The 6,501-nt window shown below is 33.9% G+C and overlaps 1 pseudogene; it reads right to left on the minus strand.

The window, feature by feature from the left end:
• Nucleotides 1–1,186: 1,186 nt before the first annotated feature.
• On the minus strand, nucleotides 1,187–4,378 carry LOC148200505 (uncharacterized; annotated as a pseudogene).
• Between the last annotated feature and the right edge of the window lie 2,123 nt (nucleotides 4,379–6,501).

Below are 6,501 nucleotides of genomic sequence, written 5' to 3' on the forward strand. Positions count from 1 at the left end.
GTATCCCCAACAATTAATTATGCATTACATCACAAGAATATCCTGACAACCTTCTTGTGTGAATTGACCTTGGGAGCTCTGTGTAACATAACAAAACTTCATAATCATTTGAAAGATCTATGTAATATATATAACAAAAATGTTGTAAAAATATGAGAAATGACATCTTACAATTCTTTCAGATATCTCTCTGGCAGAGTCGGAAGTGTAGGAGCCCGATGGTCTTATACGGGCTAACTTCCACTTCTCATGCTGAGATGGTGGTGAAGGAGGAGGAGGGTCACCACCCTTAGAAAGTGGAAGTCTACTATCTGACTTATACTTCATTATTTTTTCCTCAAGCTTCCTATATCCACCACGAGACAGTAGGTGTGGATTTTTATTCTGAGCACTTATTCCTTGTGCTTTTGACCTGTTTTCCTGTGACAAAATGAAACAATTGTCATAAAAAAGAATAGTGTATGATAAATTGAATGATTTTACCTACACTAACTTGCCACGTCTCGGATGAACGAAGCTCTACAAACTGACGCCATGTTTCTTCGTCAATTGCTGAATATTTGAAACATGGATTTTCATTACTTTTTGGTCCAAATATATATCTGGACGTCAATTTTTGTCTTCAACCCTCGAAATCTTTCTAGAATTGCTGATAAACACCTATTCCTTAAGCTTTCGACATTTGGCATATCGAATGTCATCTGCAACAAAGAAAGTAATAACCTTATATCAATACAAATTTATCAATATAATGAATCTAGAATTTGGAGCAATATTGTTTAACTTACCAATAGATCTTGCCAGATGAGATTTCGATCAGCCTCAGATACATGGTCAAAGGATGGAGTAAGTATAGAGATATGATCACGTGCTAGTACTCCAAGGTAAGACCTAAATACATCTGCATTTGGGCCAGATGCAACTCTAGTGACCACGTCAATAATGACAGGTGTCCTCTCACTTGAATTTCTTCTAAGTATAAGTTGTCGTAACCTCGTCGCTCCTCTCGTCCATCTAGAAGTGGTGGGGACTTCATCGCCTGACGAATGAGGTGACTCAGCCATATATCTGTCACAATAAATAATATGAAAGATTAATAAAACACTTATAAAATAACATATATTATTTAACAAAAGCCATAAATATTTACACAAACATGAAATTCATACATAATCATATGGATTGGTCATATGTATATTCCCTCATTGTGATCTTCCCGAATTGTTTGTATATCATCAATTAGAGGGTCGTCATCCAAATTTATTGTCGTTTTAAATGGATGGTTGTCAGCAATATCTAGATTACTTAGATTCTCTTCTTTGTCTTCAATTTGTCTTTTTCCTTGAAGAGCAACAAACCAATGATCAGACGCAGGATCTTTGACATAAAAAATCTGACTTGCTTGATATGCCATGATAAACGGTTCGTCTCTATAACCAACCTTTCGAAAATCAACAGGTGTCATACCAGATTCATCTATTTTGACACCACTCTTATTGTCGACCTACTTACATTTGAAGAGTGCAACGGAAAACTTAGTGTAATCAACCTCCCATATCTCTTCAATTCTACCATAATATTTCATGGATCCAATTACAGGATTTTGATCTTTGGATGTGAAAAATTGTAACGACTCAGCTTCTGGATTGACGCCACAATTTTGTATTGTGCTTTTATCATCCAAAGTTTTTGTATAGAATGTGCAATTATTAATTTCATAGCATGTACACAACAACAAACTTCAAACCATTTGCTAGCCACAACAAAGTCTCAGAAGACCGTGATTCTTTCAAAACTTCATGTTTGAACCAACACAAGAATGTTTTGTTATGCTCCATCAACTGCCATTTCTCTGATTGTCTTGGATACTTGTCCTTTACAACGACTTTGTGTGCTTCCAAAAATGGGATCACTTCATATGTGTGGTTTAATATGTACATATGTGCTTGCATCAATTCTTCATGACTTTTCGTCACCAGATTCACACCTCGTATTCTTTTACTTGTAGAATATCTATTCAAGCATGATGTCCGAGGGACTCCTATCGGATTTGCCTTAGTCATATAATCAGAGTAAAACTCGATACTTTCTTCAGCAATATATCTTTAAATCATTGAACCTTTTGGACGATATTGATTTTTGACGTACACTTTCAAAATCTTCATATAACGCTCAATAGGGTACATCCATCTTAAGTATACTGGTCCACACAACTTTATTTCTCTGACCAAATGAACAAGTAAATGCACCATGATGTCGAAAAAGGATGGAGGGAAAAACATTTCTAGCTAACACAAGATGATGATAATTTCGCTTTGAAGTTCATCTAACTTTGTAGGATCAATAACTTTACTACAAATTGACGAGAAAAATGAGCACAATCGAGTTATGGTCTGCCTAACTTTTTTGGGCAAAATTCCACGAATTGCCACCGGTAACAATTGTTGCATTAAGACGTGGCAATCATGAGACTTGAGTCCAACAAGCTTTAAGTCCTGCATTGACACTAAGCTCTTGATATTTGAAGAGTATCCTTGTGGTACCTTGATACTCTTTAAACAAAGACAAAAACTTATGTTCTCTTGTCTGGACATTGTGTAACATGCCGGGGGCAAATAAGTATGTTTTCCAATCTCTCTTGGTGCCAACTCTTCTCGGATCTTCATATCAATCAAATTCAAACGCGCATTCACTCCATCTTTTGTTTTTCCCTGGATGTTTAGTAGTGCACCAATCAAGTTATCACAAACATTCTTCTCTACATGCATGACATCTATGTAATGTTTAACATCTAACTTTGACCAATATGGAAGATCAAAGAATATTGATTTCTTCTTCCAAGGGGTAGTTACATAAGACTTCTTGGACATTTTCCCAAATACATGATGTACTCTATTAACTTTTCAAGAACTTCAAGTCCAGTAACTCATGATGCATTGTCTTTCTCTTGTTCTCCACTGAATGCTTTCTTTAACCTTCGATATGGATGATTAGATTGTAAAAATTGTCGATGACGCATATACACTGTCTTCCTTCCGTGTTTTAATTGATGAGCTGCAGTGTTTTCTTCACATATAGGACATGCTTTATGACCCTTCACACTGTACCCTGACAAATTACCGTAAGCTGGGAAGTCATTAATGGTGCAAAATAACATGGCATGCATCATGAAAGTTTCTGAACCAAAGGCATCAATTATTTCAACCCCATCAACCCACAACAACTTCAAGTCTTCAACTAGTGGCCGGAGACAAACATCTATGTCATTTTCAGGCTGCTTTGGACCAGATATCAACATTAACAACATCATGTACTTTCTTTTCATGCACAATCCAGGAGATAAATTGTAAATTACCAGTATAACGGGCCAACAGCTGTGATTGGTACTTAAATTACCAAATGGGTTCATAGCATTAGTAGCTAAGCCAAACCTAAGATTTCTACCAGTATGAGGGAATTCTTGATCAATATTTTTCCATTGCTTTCAATCAGCTGGATGACGAAGCATCCCATCTGTTGTTCTCTCGTCTGCATGTCATCTTAGGTTTTTAGCGTCTTTGGGATTCACAAACAAACACTTAAGTCTAGCCATGAGTGGAAGGTATCAAACTACTTTCAAAGCAAAACCATTCTTTTTTATGTGACCACTATCTTCACTGTTGTTTCTTGACTTGTATCGTGATAACCCACATTTTTTACACTTTATTAAAACTCCATTCTCATTCCTATATAATATGCAATCATTCAGACATGCATGTATCCGTTTAAACTCCATACCCATCGGACAAATAATTTTTTTGGCATCATAATTACGAGTGGGTAATGTATTTCCATCTGGCAACATTTCATTCAACAACGAGAACAATTCTATAAAACTCTTATTGGTCCATCCATTGGTCGCCTTTAAATTCATGAGCCTTAACACCGCTGATAACTGTGTGAACTTAGTTGAACCGGCATACAAAGGAGTCTCTGCATCAGTAGACATCGTTTCATACACATGCGCTTGGGCAAAAGCTTTTGCGCCAACATCGCAGATCATGTCCTCTAAGTTGTCTTCTTTTGGTCGATCTTCCATATCCATGGTGGAATCATATACATTTTCAATTGGAGAGACAGTTGGAAAGTCTATTAATTCGCCGTGCCATATCCATGTTGTATAACTTCGTATGAAACCATCACATATAAGATGTTCCCTAATATCAGTTGCGTTCAACTTCCTCCCATTCAAACAGTTCACACAGGGACATCTGAACTTGACTTCATCATCACTACTTGTACTCGCATTACGTTGCGCAAACTCTATAAATTCTTTTATCCCTCTATCGTACTCAGTGCTGATGCATGGTAAATTAATCCATCCTCGATCTGTACGCATGTTTACTGAAATTGTTTACATAATTTCAATAATCTTGAACGATCACTTTGATCTTGTTTGTATTCAAGGTGTGACCATATCCCATTCAAGAAGATTACTTTTTTTAGTTTATTAAACATATCAATTTTAAACAACCTATCTTAAATTTCACGAAATTTTTCCAACATTTCACATTGGTCTTCAGGTTACACGAAATGAAAGTGATTATAAAACACAATCAAATATGCACCCGAAGATCAATACAAAACACAACGGCAAATTTTCATGAAATTTAAGACATGTATATTAAAATTGATATGTTATAATAAACTATAAAAAAATTATTACTCTTCTTAAACTGTCCAACTGGACAGTTGAAGATTCAAAACTTGTAAATTATTATTATCATCTCCTCTATTCATTTGTAAAAAGTACGTTTGTTCAAAAAATCTGGAGATAGTAAATAATTTTTGTATTGTATCTCAAACGGGAAACTAAGGCAAACAAATAATTACATATACAAGCATGCAATATATTCAAACAAACAATATATTGAAGCAAACAACAAATGAGAATAATAAATCGATAATTATAAGAACTTATTAACATACTTGATTTTGTTTTGGGTTAAATATGTTTTTAGTCCCTAAACTATTGGTCGTTTCTGGTTTTCGTCCCTCTTTCAAAATAAGGTACAATTTGGTCCTCATTCGTTTCAAAACGTTCGTTTTAGTCCTCAAAAACTAACACCGTTAAAAATTTGGTCCTCATTTAGTCAACAAAACGAGGACTAAAACCAAAATTCCGAGGACTAAAACGAACGTTTCGAAAAGAATGAGGACCAAATTGTACCTTATTTTGAAAGAGGGACGAAAACCAGAAACGCCCAATAGTTTAGGGACTAAAAACATATTTAACCCTTTTTTTTATCATTTCATTATTTGTTAGTCATGTTTATGAATTATCTTTTTTTTTCTTCATTGCTAATTCTCTCTAGATGTTTAGAACAAATAAGATGTTCACCAATCTTTTTTCTTTAATGCATCTATTATTAGACACACAACAAATATAGTAATTTAATTTAGATTAAATAAAGGGTTATATTGTTTAAAAGTAATTTTAGTGCCTTACTTATCTCATCTTAAATTTGTTCAAAGTTAAACGATGGAGGATTGATTTTGCCAATTACATACTATTAACAACTTGATTAATTTATCCAGCTAACTGAATACCCTATATCCAACAATGTTGTCATCTTTTCCTACTGAACGGATAAAAGTCTTCCTATAGTGTGAGCAAAGGGTTTAGGTAATGTTAGCTTAGATTCATACAACACAATTTTGAACCAAAACTTCATTTGCCAGAAGGTCATTTATTTTGAGTATCACTTTCCATATTATTCCAGAATTCCTTTGAATAAGTACATTTGCATAATTTACAAGAAAATTGATCTGCTTATGTTTCCAAAATAATTTTAAAAACTGATTCATGAATAATTCCTTATTATTTACAAACCTTGTGTTCTACTCTCTTCCATCCAATCCATAATAATAAACACAACAATCGATAACAGTTTTAGCTTTCTGGTTCCATAACATAAACCGCCCCATTCACCATTTAAACAGTGTTCACTCCAAAAAGAAATGCACAAAATTCCGTAACCTTTTCTAATATTAGAACTTACCGTAATGCTTCGGTTATGCATGCAACCAAGGCCTATAAGGTCGTCTTAATTATAAATTTGTCACTGCGTTTTGATAGGCAGCCATTTAATGTAAAATGAAGTATATTATGCGAGTTTAAAAGCAAATATTGTACTAGTGCTCTCACCATGCCACTACTTTCTTCAATTTTCTCTAATAAAAAAAGAAGAAAAAAAATATGTTCATGTCAGAACTAATTAATGGGGTTAGAGTATAGAAAACACGGTAAACAATTCTCTCGTTCTAACAAGGTTCCTTTCTATTTAGGGTTAGACATCTGCATGTTAAATTGAATTTAATTCTTTCTAATGTTTTCATGTAATAGATACCTTATAATATAATTATAGTGTTAATTTTCTAATTTATAAATTAAATGATAAAAATAAATACAAATAAATAAAGAGTAAAACTTGTAATTCCAACAATAAGAAGGTGAAATAG

This window comes from Vigna umbellata, chromosome 4 (genome assembly GCF_029865625.1).
Source record: "Vigna umbellata cultivar VRB3 chromosome 4, Vumbellata_1.0, whole genome shotgun sequence".
Classification (NCBI taxonomy): domain Eukaryota; kingdom Viridiplantae; phylum Streptophyta; class Magnoliopsida; order Fabales; family Fabaceae; genus Vigna; species Vigna umbellata.